This window comes from Artemia sp. Qi Xiang Cuo, chromosome 5 (assembly GCF_049724085.1).
Source record: "Artemia sp. Qi Xiang Cuo chromosome 5, ASM4972408v1, whole genome shotgun sequence".
In the NCBI taxonomy this organism is placed as follows: domain Eukaryota; kingdom Metazoa; phylum Arthropoda; class Branchiopoda; order Anostraca; family Artemiidae; genus Artemia; species Artemia sp. Qi Xiang Cuo.
The window spans coordinates 59,305,440-59,326,460 of record NC_142798.1 but is presented as its reverse complement, the minus strand read 5'-3'; the positions used below and the strand labels follow the sequence as shown (position 1 = coordinate 59,326,460).

At 35.0% G+C, this 21,021-nt stretch overlaps 1 protein-coding gene across 2 annotated transcripts in view; it reads left to right on the top strand.

Moving 5' to 3' along the window:
• Positions 1-21,021, top strand: part of LOC148952328 (pro-neuregulin-2, membrane-bound isoform-like) — a 188,018-nt gene that overhangs the window by 40,288 nt on the left and 126,709 nt on the right. The window lies entirely within an intron of this gene.

Here is a 21,021-nt window from a genome sequence, read left to right as displayed (position 1 = left end):
AAGTGTGCATGTTCTGCAACCACAATCCCATGTCCATTCAGTTTCACCAGTGGTTTGAAAGCATCCAGGTTATGCAATTTGTGGAAAAACACACTAACTGACTTATGGCTTGAGAAGACCATATTATTACTTTTTGCCCAAGTTGATAGCATATCTACAGCTTTTTGAGAGGCTGACTGTAAGCATACAGGGTCTCTCCCCACAACTGCAACAGCAATATCATCAGCATACAGAAAGAGCTCTGCTCCAAGAACATTTTCCAGGCTTATATCATGACAATAAACTGAGAAGAGAAGTGGACTTAGAACAGCCCCTTGAGGGAGTCCAATGTCAAAGGCTTTCCTCTTAAACTCAGAGAAGGAGCCCCCCAGGGAGGTCTGGACCTCCCTACCCATCAAAAATTGGTGGATCCAATTTACCAGTGGGTCTGGTAAGCCCATTACAGATAGCTTTCTGATTAGTTGCCTCACATCTACTCTATCAAATGCTGATTCCATGTCTAAAAATATCACATGTACTGCTTTTCCTTTTTTGAAGCTTTGTTTGATCAGATGCTCTAGTCTAACTAAGGCATCTGTGGTGCTCCTTCCAGGGACAAAGCCAAGCTGTTCAATTTGGATGTGTTCTGATAATGGGGTTGAAATCCTTTGTTTTATTACCCTCTCAATTAGTTTTGCAACACAAGAGGTGAGTGATATGGGCCGGCATGAATCAACCAGCCTAGGGTATTTTCCTGCCTTGAGTAGTGGGATCACTGTTGCCTTATTCCACTCAGATGGTATTGATGACTCTATGACACATCTGTAGAATAACTGTCAGTAGCTCAACAAATGTATCTGGCAAATTTTTCAACATTAAATTATGAATTCCATCAGGGCCAGTTGCACCAAGCTGGAGCTTTGAAATGGTGTCTTTAACTTCTTGAAAGCTGAAGTGAAAAAGTGGTACAGTACCAGTTGTTAGACCGAGTTGATGGTGTGTGAGCTCTGTGATTGTGTATCTACTTTAAGAAGTTTTTCTAAGAAGAGATTAAGTTTCCCATTGGTTGAAAATTCTGTAGTTCTTCCCATCTTTATTTCTGCAGGGATGGGTTTTCTCCTTTTTTTTACCTGAAAAAACCTGAAAATTTCTCCATAGCTCTCGAACAGGGGTGTTGTGGCCAAATTTCTCTTCAATGAGCCTTCTCCATCCATCTTGTGTCTCAGTCTTTAGTGTCTTTTTGAATTCTGCTGTCTTTTGCTTGAAAGCTATTTTATTCTCAATTGAGGGGTATCTAGAGGAGTTATTTTTTGCTGTTTTCTTCTCTAGGTAGGCTTTAGGGCATTTATTGTTCCATACGGGAGTGGAATTTCTTCTCTTGGGATGAGGTTGTTTGTAACCAAATATTCCTTCTAAAGAAGCTACTATAGCTGAAGTAATTTTATTGGATTATGATTCCACTGACTGGTCACTTGTCTTAATTTCTGAAGCCTTTTGGTTTAAGTTGTGTTTCCAGGAGTTCCAGAGTTTGTCTTGGAATTTCCAGAATTTCACTGGTTGGAACCTTGACCTTACTGGGCTGATCTCTAGTGTTAATGATAGAACCTCATGGTCAGAATCAAAGTCACAGGGTTTCTGAATTTCTACACTATTTATAATATCTGATGATGTGAAAGTGATGTGAAAATGAATTACGCTTCATAATATTTTCAAAGTTCCACATTAATATTTTTCAAAATATATTGCCTTTGAAACCTTATCATCAAGTAAAAATGTGAGCCTAGTTAATGACAAAATTGAAAAATATTCTATGCTTCCTGTTTTGCCACATTTGCTCAGGTCAAATTTTGTTCACCTAATATTTAAGGTGCTTTTATTTCCTAAAATCTATCAGTTCAATAATAGAATCTCTTGTTTTAAAAATTTCAAAAATGGAAATGAATGCACCCTCCATATCTGCAAATAAGACAGAAATGAAGTCATTGAATAATAAGAAGGTGACATCACAATAAAGTGAATACCATTTCCTGAATGAAAAAGAAAATAAGACTTAGTTCTTTTTGTAATGATATTCGTACTATAGCCAGATAGGTCAAATTGGTTGTAGTTTGGTCATGAAATTTGGTAGAGGGGGATCCACTCCTGGAATCATTTAATTGTTTTGATTTTTATTTTCAGTACTTAATTGAAACTCTGATTCTCTTACTTGTTATTGAAATGCCTAAAAAGTGCTGATACCATCCTATTTCTTACGTATCGGATTCGCATACTAACCCATAAAAGTACAACTGCCTTTATGCATAATACCATGCTGACTTCTTTCTATTTTCACTTTTCTAATTATTTCTTTTAACCAGCTCCAAAAAAAGAATTGACATGACTGTGCTAAGAATTATGACTGAAATCAGTCACATTTCAGACAACGCCAGCGCTACTTGTGGGACATTTATCTCTGCGTCAGCATGCTGTACGAAATGTCTGCTGAGAATAGAATAAAGAGAATTTAAACAAAATATGCATATTTTCCTCACAATTTAGAAATTTTATGTGCGCGTAAAGCGGTACCAACCCATTCTCAACCCATTTTCTATTGTTATCAGTCTTATCATGCAACACTAAGAGGCTGAGTTTCGCTTGTAAAGGGAATCATAGATATAAATTTTAGTATAACCTCCCTCTTGAAATTTATACCCCCCCCCCATACCCTGATTTACACAAGACAAAATTTTTGTGTAATTTTTATAGAATTCGTTTTTTTTAACAAAGATAGAAAAAGGAAGGTAATTTTCGAACTCTAGGAGTCAATTTTCCCTTCCTTCATGTATCCCTGGCAATTTTTAATTAATTTATGGTTTATGCCGCAATGATGCCAAGATAAGTTCATATTTTATGGATATACTTTGTCAAACAATGCCCAACGGGTAAGTTAATCATTCTAACTTTATTTTTCGAATACATTCAAATTAGAAATACGGCCACTATTCAAATGTGAAGAATATGTCACAATACAATGTTACACAGTCTGTGGTAATACTTTTACTTATCCTGTATCTTTACGTAGACAGCGCTATTGCGCTGCCAAGGAATTTTGTTTCAGCTTTATATGGCCTGCTGATATCAATACTATTTATTTATATAAATCGGGGAACCCATAAACAAATCATTTTTAATAAAAAATCAAATAATATTTAAATAAATCATGTATATTAAAAGTTTAGTGCAACAAATTAAATTTTAGAGAGTCAAAATCCATTCAAAATTAGGAACAAATGAATAACGCGATACCCGGGGCTATTAGAATAGCGCTGGGTTCAATTATGAGATTTAGCATCCTATGCTGGGCGTGGAAGGTTGGAGGAAGTGGAGAGAGAATATGCACAGCAGTATTAGTGGTGAATCTGGCTGAAAAAAGCCAAGTATATACAACATTCACCTTCGCCCACCAGAAAGCTTCTTTACGCTATACTACTGTCGTCTACAGCAGCTCATTGCTGACAATTTTAGTAAAAGCCAATCACCAACATATTAAGATTGTTTAATGTGTGTTTATTGTTTCTAATGTATTGTGTAATTTTTTAAAATTCACCAAGTAGTGTGTTTGTTAAATAGTTACTTTTCTTAACTACCGCTTAAATAACACCTACTTCAATAGCACCGCCTCTTAACCCCCCCCCCACACACACCCCTAGAAAAATACTGTAGCTACGCCGGTGAACTCCTAATTCCACACCAAACTAACTACTAGCCTCGCTTTCTAGAAATTCATTTTCTACACTAATAAAAGTAAATTTAATTTTCGAAATATTTATTTTAAATTTTGTGCTTAGTTGGGTATTTTTGACCCAACCGCAGTTCACAATCATTTCTTAGTTAAATTTTATCTTTTTCCGGTATATTATCTTATGTGATCCTAAGACAACTAAGTAAAATTCACGGAGGATAATGAAAATAAAATATGGATATTTAATCTTAAAAAATTAAGAAATATTGGAAGTTACGTTTTAATGAAAAAACCATATGCAGTTGGACAGTTTTTGGTAATAGCGGGTGCCAAACTTACATAGAAGAAACATGAGTGAAAAATCAGCAACAAGTAAGGTAAAAACATATGGCACTACAGAGCTTATGAAGACGCAGCTTTTCTTTGAAGGAATTGTTGTTTTTGAGAGTACTATTGTTGGATTTTTACGGACAAAAAGTGTTGTCAAATCTGACTAATTCGTTTTAATATTTATTTTCACGGTTCAAAATGGCAACACTGACGATAATATGGTACTGCTTTAAACACTTCACAATTTTGAAGTAACCAAACGAAAAAAAAAAAAAAATCGCGGTTTTCACGCATGAATAAACCTAAAATGTGTCCAGGGGGTCCAAATGGGTTCATGTCCTTGGTACTTCAATATGTATGCAGTACTGTATGTAAATAATATAACAGTAAGATCTCGGCTTAGTGATTTTTCGCTACTACATCCTCAGCGCGTACAAACAGCTCCTATAATTTAATCTGCCATCAGCGGTTCAGTGTATGTTATCCTGGAACGCGTATTTTGGTAGAAACTTTCTCAAAACGCCTTTGAAATCAACTCGAGACTTCGAAACCTACTTGTAATTCCTAAAAACATCTAATAATAGCATTGAAATATTAATTACCGGTTTTTGTATATGTATTGGAATAAATTAATAAAAAAAAAATTAGTGTTACGAAGGTGAAGCAAGTTTCCCTTTGAAGAGAAATCTAACTTGTCTACCAGTATATACCAAGGTACCACTTTGCGCAGGCCCCCGTACCAAACAGGTTTTTCTGGTAGGTAAACAGGTCATTACACTCGGTCATTACACTATTTGTCAAGAGGATTTGCGTAATTTCAAAGTTCAGTGTCTTTTTTTTAGGGGTAAACCAGAAAACCGATGTCTCTTTTTACCCGCCAATTATTTTTGTATATATATTCAGATTTCATATTTGATTCTCCATCAGTTTTGAATAGTTTATATTCGAGATAGCATTACAGGCATTTTTTGTAAAAAGCATTTACATAGAAAAATTGATAATTCTAAGCAATTTTTGGTGAGTAAAAAATATTATCATTATTATATTAAAAAGAAATTGTCTTGTCATTAAGTTAAGGAAGAAATTCTTTCCTTACACTAGAACTAAGGGTACTTATCTACTTAGAAGCCTGTTGTTTTTAGGAGCTGAAAAAACCTCTAATTCTCTTATAGGTTGAAATTTACGGTGTGATTTTTTATCGAGATCAATTGGTCTTTTAGATATTTTTTGAAAAAAGTGCTTAGTTTTCGATCAGCAATTTGTTGTTAGAAAAAAATTTTTATTTTTTAATTTTTGGATTTTTAAAAAACATTAATTTTTAAAAATAAAAATTACACTTTTTGTTAGGGTTTTTTTTTAAAAAACGTAACGCCCATTCTGCAAAAAAAAAAAAAAAAAAAAAATTGTCTTTGCCTTATTTTATTGACTAAAATATTTAAGTAAAAATTTTGGGTAAATCTTTAAAAAATGTATTAATTTTTAAAAAATAGTACTTTTTTTTTATCAAGATCAGTGGCTTTTTTTTAGGAATGTTTTTGAAAATACTTCCAGGCCAGTCTGCATTTACGGTGTGATTTTTTATCAAGATCAGTGGCCTTTTTTAGGGAATGTTTTTGAAAAAGTGCTTAGCTTTCGATCGGTAATTTGGGATTATAATAAAATGATGATTCTTTTAATGTATTAATTGTTACAAAAGATTCCCTTTTATTACAGTGTGATTTTTTTTATCAAGATCAGTGTTTTTTTTTTAGGGATGTTTTTTTGAAAATATTTCCAGGCCAGTCTGCGTTGAAGAATCTCTTCCTGAAATTTAATTCGTTCAAACCCTCACCCCCCCCCATTTCCTAAAAAATAAAATTTGTTACCTTATAACTCTATTTAATAAATAATTTTTTTTGATTTGGTATCCTTTTTATTTAACGGACATTATTTTATCTTAGGGGGGGAGGGGATTGACAGAGCCCTGCTAATTAACTTTTACACTTATTTAATTTCTATTTATGTAGACAATTTTTTTAAATATTATATTTTTAATTTATTTACAAATGAATTTATTATAAATAGGTTTTATTCAGGACCGAAAATACGGATTTTAAATATGTATTGAGAACATCTATTACCGGAACATGGGCGTTACTAGGGGGGAGGGTGGAGGGAGGGAGGAGCAGTTTACAAGGTTCTCCATCTGAATAAAAACTAACCAGCGTTTGAAAGCAATATGTTTTTTTACAATGTTGCAGATGTTTAACACAAACGGAATTAGGTCACAAAAAACCAAAATGTATTTTTGATCCGTTCTCAATTTTTGTCTTTTTCTTTTTTGGAAGAAGAGACTTGCAATAATCCCTCTTCAGAAAAGAAAGTAAGATGTGGCGACCTTTCGTTAATACATACCGCAAGGGTGTCTGATATCAAATTCGCCGGAAAAGTTACACATGATGTGGACCATACAGTGAGCACTCCCCGGCTAGTGACAGAGCCCTCTGACTTCCGCGTGGGCTCCATGGCAACTGGAAGGACGTTGAAAAGTGACTGTACTACTTTATACCATGTCTCATATCAGCCTACCCATCTCGAACGCCTTAAAGTGTTGTACAGGAGTTAAGGCATAAAAGGCAATTAATAATTTTTACGTAGATACGTAAATTCTTACATCCTTATTTTTCAAACATAAGACAACAGTTTCTACGGCGAATATATTCTTATTATTTAAAAAAAACTTAAAATATTTTTCTAATATATGTCATATTATTTAATTAAAAAAATTATAAATATGTATATATAAAGGTGTGATTATATACATTTTCTATAAAAAAAAAAACTCACCATTTAAATTCTAACAAAGATACATTATAATGAGATAATTCATTTTAAACAAAAAAAAAACGATTTGGTATTTCACGCTTGGCAAGTCACCCTTAAACTGATATTAGTGCTCTAAAACCATTTCATTGTTTCTGGTGGCCCTATTGCGTTGAATTTTATATTGGTTTCCTGTGACAGGAAGAAGGTTTTAGTAATCTACAATTATGGGTTTCACAGAAGAAGAGAATATTATTATTATTTTGAAACAAATCTGGCTTGTAGACTCTTTATTGACATATTAAAGAAAAAGAATTTGAGCCTGATCATGTTGAAAAGTGTTTGTGAATTATATCCCTCCTCACAGCTGAAAGGGTATAATGCCTCTTAACTGGGCGGCCGATCACAATCCAAAATATGACTCAACGGGAGGGGTTTAGGTAGGGGGCGGGGGTCGCAAACCAGGACCCACAAAAGTTTCATGTCTTGAGCTAGATGGAGAAAAAAGTTATTCTCTCTTACAAAACATGTATTTAGCCCAGGTTTAAAAAATACGTTGTCAAAAGACAGAGGAAAATACGGATTATTGAGAAAGTAACAACGCCACCAACCGCCGACATATGGAGTACGTGTCCTTGACTTGACACTGATTCTCGATTGTTCGTACCTGATACTTAGACTTTCTAAATAGTGAATAATTAAAATGACTTAAACGCGTCCGAGGCTAATTCCCACGTCTATTACTAATAGATAGAATGTGGAGTTTAAAAAAAAAAAATTTTGTACATAAAAAATTAATTTTTTCTAGACCAAACTTGTCCGGAAAAAAAGTAATAATAATCCTTATAAATTTTCCCGACAAAAAAAAATATATATTTTTTAACATGTTCAGTTGACATTATGAAATACATGAGGTATTGTAACTTTTTTTTTCTTCTTCTTTTAATTTTTCTGGAGGTTGTGGGAACAATGACTATGATAATTTTAAAAAGTTAATTAACTATAAAAAAATGGTTAATTTAAATAAAAAATAATACTTTTTTTTTCTGAATATAAAAAATATATAATTCCCAGTGGCACTAGTGACTGATGAAGCAGATATATTTATAGAACCAATTCTGTCACCACCAGCAGAGTTCAGGGATGAACCTACACTGGTTCTAGAGAATATGGAGTGGCATGAGGGATTCCTTAACGATGTTTTTGGGGAAATGGTCAGCCTGGATGACTTAAGCTGTAATATTGACATGGTTGAGGACCCAGAGTGGGCGGATAGTTTCATGTTTGAATATTTAGATGATTCCACAAGTAAATTTGAACCGGGTCCTCATAACGAAATTCCATCAGAGGACAATACAGGCTGGCTCGATCAATTGTCTCTAAAAACCTTGGAACTTGTACTAGGGGACCTCATGACACAACCCCCCACAGTGAGTGAACAGACTGTGAGTGGGGTTATTGATATGTCCCTGTCACGCACCTTCTCAAGTCAACTTATTAGTAGTAGTAATACAGAAGCGGCCCATATGTCAAAGGATATTTATATTCACACCTTTATAATTAGCGAATTGACTCCTGAACTAACTGGGTCGAGACATGAACACAATGTTAAGCCCCCAGACTTGCCTGATTTTTATCTGTTAAAGTCTGCTATGGACCATTTGAAAACATATAGGGTAGATTTTAGCCTTCCCGAGGAAAACATTGGCATTATTTTAAATGACCCCGTTAAAAAGCACAATAGATATAGCCAATGATTTCTCGAACTATTGGATTTTCAGATCCAGATTGGGGGAGGTCGGGGGGGGGAATGGCCTACTCGTGGCACAACACAGCGGATCTAAACACGTTCAAATCTAGTGACATTTTTTATTTTCATTTTTCGAAAGGTACCCAGAACTTAGACCCATGTATAAGCGATTTTTACTACAACTTTTTCAAATTTGTAAATACAATTATGTATCATGGTTATACTGTTAAGTTCAGGGGGCGTGTTTCAAGCGTTTTATATTGTTAACTAATTTATATTAATATCATTATATTTAAAAAAAAACTTTTGTTGATGGTATTTGAGTGATAACAAAATAAAAATCAACCCGGATTTGTAGGCGAAAGGAAGGTTTCAAAGTTTCAGATTTGACACTGGACTGCAATGCCTTAAATACGCATATTTAAAAGCGTCCAATTGTTAATTATAAAGAGAATCATGACTGAAACATCTTGACAAACTTGAAATCAACGGTGGAAAAAATTTCAATCAATAATATTTTTATTTCGTGTTTTGACAATGTACGGTTTAAAGTAAATAAAAAGGACTTCTCAAAAACGAACTTGACAATCTGGGGGTGGGGGTAGTTTGTCTACAGTCCGACATCAAAGTTATAGCGGGGGGGAAAAAACCAGATAAAAAAGGGGTTTTTTATTCAGTGAGAACACCGATAGTGGAAAATGTAAAAAATTGGGCATGGGTTATTTACGAACCCCCGACAGATTTAAATTCTAATTGTAATTTTTCCCCGCTACAGTAATAAGTTGACTCCTCTCTCAAAGTACGCATAAATGAGAACTTTTTTATTGCTCCATGTGCCTTTCATCATTTAGATCTGAGCGACCGTTTTCAGATCACCCTTAGCCTTTAGAAATTTATGGATATGAGATAATTGAAATGCCGGCAGAAGGCAAAGATACTTTAAAATTTAAAATTTTTAAAAATTCTATTCTGCAATCTTATATAGTGTTTTTAGATTTTAAATCATTACTGGTCGAGGTATCGGACCCATCAAGAGTAAAGATATTCTAGGGATACAAAATATTTGCGTGGTCAGTCGCACCTGCCCGTCGTAACGTTAAAAAGAAGATAATATGGGAAGAGTTTTTTTTTTACTATGGATAAGGAAGGCCGTATGGAAAAGCTATTGGTTTCTTTGATAAAAACGTCAAACAGGGCAATTTCGCGAGTACGTCAGACCAATTATCCAATGACAGGGTCAGATAAAAAGCAGCTGGCGCTGGAACAGGGGAGAGTTTTTTGGGTTTGTCATGGCACCTGTGCGCCAAAAAACACACTGCAGTACCACAATCATTTTCTTGACACAAAGTGAACGGCGCACAGTAAAGGTCGGGTGTGTGATCACAATTTCTGTAATTTAAAAATGAAACAACAACATGTTCAACCAGTTTTTATGAATAACTCGATCTATGATATAAAGTGTCTGCTACCTAAATTGGCACATCCTCAACGACATGGAACCGTGGATGATGATGATAATGATGATGGATGGGTGATAGACATACTTACGTACAAAATCATAATTACATCGGAAGAAGTTGATGTTTTTTTTTTTTATTTTAAAATATATTGTATCCAGTGTTGGTTAGACTACTAAAAGTAGCTTTTTAGAGTTCGTAAGATTTGCTCACAAATCATTAAGTAAATCACTTAAAGTGTAGTAAAACGAAGACGGCCGCCACGCTTTATCCCGACTCAAGTACCTTTGTCCAAAGAAGTTATATGAGGTGTTACCGGTCACAGTCATATATCCTTATGATCCTTACTTTTCCATTTCGAGAGTCACAAAGGAAGCACTTCATTGCCTTGAATCGTTTTACGACAGTATTCACGGTCGGAGTTTCACCCTTCAAGAAGACAGTTTTGATACAAAAGTTTTTGAAACGGGGGAATATATAATTGGATTTGAATACTGCAACCTATATTTGTCTAGTGATTTTTTAAATCTTGTAGAAATTATTATCAGAAATATGGATAATATATCTGAAGTTTTTAATATTGAGTTGGGTTAGTATTATTCTTCTCCTCATATATTGATGGACCTCATCCTGAACAGTAGCGGGGAAAAAATTGGGATACGTATTGACAGGGCCCAGCTCCGAGGCATCGACAGGTCACGGAGGGGGGGTTTTGTTTTTCATAGGGACTACATCTTAGAAACTACTCCAGCGGGAGAAAATACAGAGACAAAATCGAATGCACGTGTCCTTGATATGACGCCTCTCTACCCCACAGCCCTAGCCAAGTATTTCATACAGGATAGCGACTAGAACTGGTCGTATCAACCTCACTATCTCCTGGTTCCCCACCTTGTTGACCGGTGGGACGAGACGAGTCTTGGGGGATTGTTTTTTAACATAGAAGGCAATAGAAATGTCGATATTCATGACACAGTATAGGATATTGTTTTAACATTTATTAATATACCTTTGACTAAGGACTCTATTATTCATTGAAAGAGTTGTTTAGTCAAATTGGACGGATTGATTTGTGCAACTTAAAAACAAAAAATAAGTGCTGACATTCTCACGAAAAAAAAACATAGTTTTAAACCAATTATAGTGAAATATTATTTTTAAAAATTTTTTAAAATTCACGAAGGCTCAAAGAGACTACGTAGTTATTAATTAACATTAGTTTAACAAAAGTGTTGATACTGTTGTCAGCAAATAATCCGCAGCACAGACGAAAGCCGAATAAGAACTTTATAAACTCATTTTGATTTTTGCCTTCGGCACCATTAGTGAGGTTGATCATGATAGGAATCGTTTTGACGTTGTGAACAATCCAAAACAATGTGCTCGAATTATTGTCGATCCCAATTACTCTTATGTTACAATTCTTGGCCCAGAAAGGGTACATTTGAACTGGAAAAAAAGGTACAGTGTCCTGAATAAAAATATTGATGTAGGCAGTGCTATCCTTGAGATCTAAAAAAAGTTCATGTTGTAATTCTAAGACAATATTGCTAGGGTACGGTGGCTGGCAAATTAACAAGTAGAGGTCTGCTATGGTGACACAGATTCTCTACTGCTCGGAGTAAAAGCATCGAATCTACGTGATGATTTGGCGCTCGGCGAAATTTTCACTTCACGGAGGAACTCCACCAAGTTGAGTGGTGGTCTTTACCCTGAGCTAGTGAAATAACAGGCGCCCTCTCAACTTCTATTTTTAAAATCTTAACCTGGAAGCGACTTGATTTCACATTGTCTGCGGGTCAGTGCGAAGGTATACTGTCTACAGAACTACAATGAGGACCTAAAAAAACGCTTCAAAGGAGTAAATACGAGCTTAGTGGACAATACTGTTGACATGGCTAGTTATAGGACTTGTAGTGTTGAAAATGCAATTCCAAGAGCCAATTTGTTTGCAATTCGTTCATTGAAGTATAAGAACTATACTGTAAATGTAGAGAAAATAACCATGAGTACTATTTTCGACAAGATTTATGTCTGTCAAGAAGGTGTGACCACCTTCCCCCATGGACACTATTTAACTTCAGACCGGATCGAATGTACTGCCCACCGGGAAAGGCTCGGTTTAAATAAAGTCCTGTAACTAATTTCCTAAAAAACCTTTTGGGGGGGGGGGGGGGGCCTCGCGGCCTTTGGGGGGGGGGGGGGGGGCCTCGCGGCCCGGGGGGGCGGGGGGGGCCGCCCCCAGCGGGGGGGGCGCACCGTCCCCAAAGTTTTCTTTTTTTTTGGAATTAGAGCAGATTTTTTTTTTTCAAGTGCCATGGCTAATTTAATGTTTTTTTTTCTCTATAAACAAAAAAAAAAATGTGTTTTTTCTCTCTCTGTACCTATGTAAATGTTGCTGTTGTATTTTTTTATTATAAATAAATTTTAAAAAAAACTGTATTTTTTCAAGTGCTCTCTCTAATTTAATGTTTTTTTTCTCTCTATAAATAAACAAAAAAAAAGTGTTTTTTTATCCGTGTGTATACCTATGTAAATGTTGTTGTATTTTTTATTATAAATAAATTTAAAAAAAGTTTATTTTTTTTTTCAATGTATTGTTACTTTTTTTATGTGCGTATAAAAAAAGAAAAAAATATTTTTCTTTGTCTTTGTCTTCTTCTTTTTCTTCTTCTTCTTGAAGAACAGTGTAGTAGTAGTAGTAGTGAAAAATTATATAGTCATTAGACAATTAGGGTCTATAGTTGGTTGTTCAGGTGAACTGTTGAAAGGAGCATGTATCAATTTAAAACACAATTCAGATCATTTCTGTGTGGACCCTCAATGTCGGGAAAAACAACACTCTTAAATAAAAGAACTACTTATTTCGAGAATATGAGTGTAGAACAGCCGAAAAAAATCTACTAGATCTTGAGTTTTATTTTGTTGAAGTACAATAAAATGAAATCAAGAGAGGCCACCACCACCACCATGTTATCGATGAGGAGGCTCATAATCACGTTAAATTATCTGTTCATCATTATTTAAAAAAACTCTTGTCTAATCATTGCCTATCTGGCTGAATCTATTGAACAATGGTCTCAGCAAATGTTACAAATTTTTGCTGGTTACCCTAATCATGAACAGATTTCCATTACTATACTCCTACACAATCTCTTTCATAAGAGCACATGTTTGTAACCACTTGTTTTCAACTGTAACTAATATATCATCTACAGAATTGTTCGTGATTCTCGCTCGCTAATAACCCTCCATAAACAAATCCATACAGGAGCCCCGAAATTTCTGATTTCGGTATACAATCAAGAAACTAATAAAACCCACGTCTACATTCTAGTGGATCTTAATAATAATATACCAGAGGATCTAAGTGTAGTCACAGATGTTTTTGACTATGACATTACAGTATATCTCCAGCTAAACATGAAACAAAGCTTTGAGTCGGTATCTTAACACTCAAGACACTACATGAAGAAACTGACACTGAAGAACAGATAAATTTGATTTCAGTTCTAAACACTTCAAAACATCCGTATAGAAAATCAAGACTCACACACGGTCTTGACAACGATTTAATTACTATCTTATCTGAACTTTGTTTAAATTTGATCGAGGGTTATTTTCTACTGCAATAAATAGTTAAGAACCTGGCAAATCAACATTGTTCACGTTTACTTACAGGGGCCTCTCAAAAGAAAGTAAAGAATTTTAAAAGGAAATGACTTCGTCCGGCGGGCGGTAGCTTTTTAACACTTGTACTGACAATAATCTCGGGACTTATAGACAGTCTTCTCTATTCAAATTTGAAAAACAATATCACGTAACTCCAATAGAACTCGCCCTCTCACTCTTCAAACACTTTGAGGACAATCTGATTAAGGTCATCGAAAATAAAACTATGGACGATGATAAAAAAATGATTTTACTTCAAGAGAAACTTCGTCGATTGGACAAACATTATCGATCAAAGTACACTGCTGCTGCTGCTGATCCAAAAGAAGAATCATCTCCTCAAGAATCCGCTGATACTGCTGCTGCTGCTGCTGGAACACAATTAAAGAAGGATGACTTGGATTCAAGTGAATTAAAATTTGGAAATCTAATGCCCCTTTCATATCGTGAACAAAGTATTGAAACAGCCGTCATCATATAAATTTAAATATTAAACAATTAAAAAGAAAAAACTTTTTATATAAAAAAAGAAACAAAGAATTAAAGTAATAAATAAAATGAAAAAAAAAACAAATATTATTAATAAATATTACTAATAACACTTTGAGTGATTTTTCTTGAATTCTAGAACTAGATATAGCATATTCTTATTCCTATGCTGTTAAATATTTTGTAATATTTTTTGGGCTTCAGCGGCTGTAGTAAAGTATTTCTGTCTGGGCATTTTTACGACTTTGCTACATCCGCTATCTTAGATACGTTTTGCCTCAAAAAAAATCTCATCAGTGATAACCAATACATGGACCACTCAGATTCACTGTCTATTAGTTTTTCAAATTAATGAATCTTAGTATTTTCATTAAAAATATGTTCTTTTTCTTACATTAACAATTGTATCTTATTCCAGAATGGTGTCAGAGAAATAAAAATTGCTGTTTCAAGCTTCCAACTTTTCTAGTTTCCAGAAAGTATGCCTTTACTCTTTATTCTATTGGTGTACCGAATAAATTGAACAATGTTTTTTTTGCGTAATTTCAGTGCCATTTTTTGACTTTACCGAAAAATGAGACTAAAAATGGTGGCCAGTCAAAAAGTGCATATTCAGGACGCAATACATCACGAATTTCAACAGGGCAACAGCGCTATGGTCACGTGACCTTACGGTTAAGCAAACTTCTACGTAATATCTTGATTTCAGATGCCAGAGGAGCCAGACAACCCTGTTGCAAGGAAGCTAAGGTGGCAGCTGAAAAAACAAGCAACATATATGGTCAAGAACTAATTGGGTATTTACGCCAGCTAGAAATAGCTTAGTAAAATTATTTTCAGGAGATACGACCTTCAAAGATGAGGTGAGGGTAGTATGGCTTTCCAACCTGGACGACAATCTTTTAAAGGTAATATTTATACCGTCAAAATTTACCCAGGCACAAATCAACCTTATTTGACAAGGACGGAATTGATAAACGGCCAAGAAAACGGAAACAGGTCATACACAATAGAGGTGAATCCACAATAAACTGATATAATTTTTGCTCCAATGGAAGCCAAAGAAATGTATAATAAAAATTGAAGTTATTTTCAACTTGACTTTATAAAACTATTTAATTGATACTAATTATTTTTATTGATCAGGGGGATATCTTCACTTACATGTTTACTTTACTATTTGATACTCAATAATTTGATTGTTCAGGGGTATATCTTCACTTACAGTGGTAGTATACTAATTTATACTCAATAATTTGATTGATCAGGGAGATATCTTCACTTACATAGGTAGTATTCTAATTTATAATAAATAATTTGATTGATCAGGGTGATATCTTCACTTACATTGGTAGTATACTAATTGATACTAAATAATTTGATTGATCAGGGGGATATCTTCACTTACATTGGTAGTATACTAATTGATACTAATTAATTTGATTGATCAGGGAGATATCTTCACTTACATTGGTAGTATTGTTATTAAAGACGGTGGGAACATTGAAGATGTTAACAATAGAATAGTCAAGTCACAGGCTGTTTATTCACAGTTGAAAAAAGTTTGGAAGAATAGGAAGAAAAGTCTGCGAAACAAGATTAGAATATTGGAAGCTACAGCAATGACAGTGGTCAAATACAGTTCTAAAGCAGGTGCACTCAGAAAAATTAAGGAAGATTTGCTATATGCTTTTCAGAGAAATTGCCTAAGGATGGTTGAGGGTACTCGACTGACTGACCGTATTTCAAACAGTAGGCTGTACGAAAAGTGTGGTTCAATCCCGCATTCTAGGGGGATAATGAGAGAAAGGTTGAGATGGTACGTTCTGTGGATAAAGGATGACAGATTGACGAAGATTATCCTTTTCACCCAATCATTTAGGGCCAAGGGGAAAGCAGATCGTCCGTGGTTGTGGTGGGAGGATCTCATAAAGAAAGATTTAAGGCAACTGGAAACGTCCTGGGACGGTGCAAAGAGGGAGGATTTTAATAGATTGGGATGGATGAGGAGCGTGCGTAGCTGTGTTGGCATCAGGGGACTTGGTACTGCGGTGAGTTGTCTATATTGTCAAATTAGATAGGTAAATCGGGTTTACCTACCTATATTAGAACAGCCAAAGCGTCATATATATATATATGATAACATATTATTTTGCAATTAGACGCTTTGGCTGTTCCAATATAGGTAGGTAAACGCAATTTACCTACCTAATTTAACAAAGATTGAATTATAGTTCGTGTTGTATGAAACTGGGCCGCACCTCTTAGATTCAGGATTACAGGACTGTTTCTCTCTGGAACCCTAATGTAATGTCAGTCGATAACAGTACTTGCAGAGTGAACTGTGTTTTGACCAGCTTCTGGAAAAATAATTACACAGTACGATGTTTTAGAATTAACTAATATACTCCGAGACGCTTGAGCAGTGGATGAGGGGGCAGGGGGAAAACCCTCTATATTCGTTAGCCCACCTAGATTTAGAAACATATCTATTTTTTTTGTATTTTGTTGGAAAATTACCTTTGTTGGCAATTAATTGAAAACGAGAAAAACCAACAATACTACCTGTCCTAGATTTTGAAAAATACATTCCTCCTCCCTTCCCCCCTAAGTTTTTATGAATTAGCACAACTGCGCGTGAGGGTCCTTTGCTAGGATAGCATTATTTTTCTATTATATTAATATTTCTCTATATTGTTATTATATATAATTTATTTATTATTTCTTTATATTTTTATTGTTATTTCCCAATAAATTTCTGTATTTTCTTAATATTATTTATTAAGTCCATTTCTTAGAATTTATTTATAATATTATTTATTATCTTTATTATTGCGTACATTATTACCAGGCTTTCTTGGCGTGTACAAGAAAGACTAGTAGACTCAGAACGCACACTTCATGTTTGTTACGATTTCTTTTTTTTTGGAACATGAAGAAGAAGATAGCCCCATGATATTTTTCAGCTTTACTAGAAAAATTGCCATCTGATTATAACCCTGAGACTTTGAGCCAGATTGCGACTTCTCCGACGATCTAGGTGTCTTGACTCAGTCCGGCCTCAACAGTGAAGTGGTGGTTCTACTTAAAAGAGCAGAAATCGGTTTTGAAGAATCCGAAGCTGATACAAAGTCACCTAGTCCAAAGTTATCCGGAGGCAGTAGAAGTCAAACCATACCATAGGCCATTTTAGTTGGTTTTAAGGCCCTCAAAGCTTACCATAAGAGCTGTTGGATCTTCAATAGTCACATCTACTGTCCTACACAATCCCTACAATCACATCTACATCTATCTCTTCTACTGGCCCGAAAAGTAAATTCATCCTTCGATATTCTTGTACCCAAATGGAAGAAAAACCATTATGGTAGCCCAAACTATATTAGCTTTTTTGGGAAAAAAATGGAGCAAAAATGACCTTTTTGATGATTACATCTTACTGACTGACTTCTTTGTTTGGTTGTGGGACAGGAATTTACTCAAACGAACTGTTGATCAAACTAACTCATTGTCCCAGCAAAAGATGGATCAATTACCCTCCATTGGGTTTCTAAGCCGCCAACATAATCGAGTCATTTCATAGGCCCCCAGATAGGAAAATGTACTGGGAGACCTCTGACAATGTGCACATCCAACCTATCTGTTTAAGCATGACTAGAGACAGATTCAGATTCTACCAAATCCAACGATTTAACCATCTAGAAGAGAACCATGCAATAACTGAAAGGTGTACAATAAGTACAGGCTATTCAAGATTCGAGCATTGATTGAAAAGCTGAACAAAACGTTCATAGGAGCTTGGAATGAAACAGGGACTCTCTCAGCTTGACAGAGTATGATATTGTTCAAGGGCAGATACAGCATGAAGCCATACTGTATGAAGCGGCTGTATGAATACTGTATGAAGCGGCATACATATGAAGCGGCTCAAGCGAGGATATAAAATTTCTTGCTTGTATGTTTGGCTACGTTTACGAATTTGAAATCTGTCAAGGGAAGAAAAACGATGTAGCCTGACATGCACAGTTTAAATTGGGAGTGAGAGTGGAAGTCAAATTAACAACTCCGCTTGCATTTAAAATCCTTATGATGTACTTCAACAATTATTTTCCTTCGACTGAATTAATCTGCTGCTTAAAAAATAGATACTCGTGTGTTTGAGACAACAAGGACCTTGAGAAAGCATTTCACGGAGCCAGAAGGACAAGATCGAGGACAAGAAGATGAAGAGAGGGGATTCAGATAGGCGAGTTTCTCAGCAATAAATTGTTGTTATCAGTTGAAGAGACAATGAAAGCGCGTTTTCAGCCTATGATGTCATAGGCTGCTCTTGGGCCTCTTGGACATGACCATTACGGATCCTTATACTTCTTATAAGGCAAAGAAGCCAGAGGGGATAAGATTTCACTGATAGAGCTTAAAGGATGGTTAACCAGAGGCCTAATACTGTTATTTGTACACAGGTATTCGATCAAATAACTTGTTTTACTGTCCTACATCTTATACCATCACACATACATACATATAATATCTTTATAAGTGAGCAATAATTGTTTATATGTATGTATGCATGTATGTTCTCGGAAACGGCTCCATATTTTTTCGGGAAAACTGGTATACTAGGATATTCTCGCATAAAAAAACGCTCTGAATAGGTCAGGAGTCTGATAAAATTCGTTAAGAGTCATAACTTTGGGTTTTGCAAATGATGTCATGTACTATGTTACTACTTCGTATTATCATTTCATATGACATCATATAAGCATTTTCTAATATGATGCGATGCAGAGCACAAATAAGATTGTTGAGTTTCCAATACATCAATTATTTATATAGTAAAATGTCCGTTGGAAGGCCCAAAATACGAAAATTTGCAGTTGTTGTTACTATTAATGATGATTCTTTGGAAGTAACACCTGGAAGTAATACAGTCAGAATCCTTGCGTCAGCGAAACATGATAAGATGTGAAAATCGACAACCTGGGCCATCAATTGCAACAACACCAATACGGGCAGCTAAAGCAAAAGCCATTGCTAAATCGTCTTAAGTAATTAAAATCCAAAAACGTGTCAGAAATGAAAATGAAGACCAAAGATACGGGCGGTTGGAAGATCTGCGGAAACGACAATTAGAGCGTGTCGAAAATGAAATGAAGAGCAAAGACACACACGGAACGAAGACATGCGACACCGAGCGAGTGAGCGAGTCAAAAATAAAAATGAAGAGCAAAGACACACGCGGTTAGAAGAAAAGTGAAGGCATGTCAAAAATGAAAATGAAGATCAAATCCACACACGGTTAAGACATGCGACACAGAGCATGTGAGCAAGTCAAAAACCAAAAACAAAGACACACGCGGTTAGAAGACGTGCGGCACCAAAAATGTGAGCGAGTCAATGAAAATCAACCTGGACAGTGAGAATCAAAACGTGTCAAAATTGAAAATGATAGCGATGATGATTAGGTTTGGGATTTTGACACGCATAAGCTCATCAATGTTTACCATACCTTTGTTCAAAAATAAAGGTTCGGTGCATTTCATATGTATTTCATAATGACGAAAGACAAGCCGAGGTAAAACGAATCAAACAAATTGAAAATGATAGCGATGATTATTAGGTTTTGCATTTTGACATGGATAATGTCATCAATGCCTACCATACCTTCAAAATCAAAAACCTGGACTAGATAAATCATTGGAAGAAAAAAGAAATTTTGTCCCACCACCAGAACAATTAAAACAAAAAAAGGTTCGGCAATATGTCTTTCATAATGACAAAAAAGACACGCCGAGTAAAAAGAAGATTTTTTTGTACTACCCCCTGACCAATTAAAAGAAACAAAAGTTCGGCAAGAAATAATTGTGTATTTTTGTATTTATTTATTCTCAAAAACGGCTCCATATTTTTTCGATAAAATTCGTATCTTGGGATTTTCTGGGCAAAAAAAAGAAGATCTATTTAGGTCAGAAGTTTGAGAAAATTTTCTAAAAGCCTCAATTTTGGAAAACAACATTTATGTAAGTAACGTCATATTTATGAATACATTCGAAAAGCATACATACATCATATTTGTCTCTGTAGTGGTTGCATAATTTTAACTGTCTATAATGCAGTCAAAATTACACAATAAACAAATGATTGACATGAAAAATCATATGATTAACGTCATATATACGAGCAAATTTCAAGAGACTAAATTTATCACCCCCACCCCCTAGAGAAAACGTACCGTTGTTATATCTATGACACCTCAGACATTACAAAAGGAACATAGTTAGGTATAAAATAACAAGTGTAATTAGTCTATTTACAAATGGCGTTTTAAGTACTTTCATTATGCCTAGAGAAGGTAGAGCAAATAAATAGATTAATTATGATACATAGCTGAAAAATGAATAACATATATCATCAAACGTGACAAATAAAAATCCTATCCGACCGGATCTGACCAAACCGAGAGGTTATGTTAAAGGGTATTGAAAAAAAAAAGATAAAGTACTGATAAACGAAAATGAAGATACAGTCAGAATCCTTGCGTCAGCGAAAATTACAAAGAGTCAAAAACGATCTAAATAGGTTAGGACTTAACAAAGAATTTGTATTTTTTCCCAGTGTGGTTGTAACGAACCAGTGGTGATGTCATGACATCAAGAAGAGGCTCACGTCTGCGGTTAGAAGACAAGTGACAAGGCAAATCCATCTATAGAAGGCTGCTACGGCGGCGATGCCGCTGGTACAATTATTCTGATGTTGTTATACATTCGAAAAGCATACATCCATCATATCTGTCCAGTGTGTTTTTACCCAGTGTGGTTGTAATG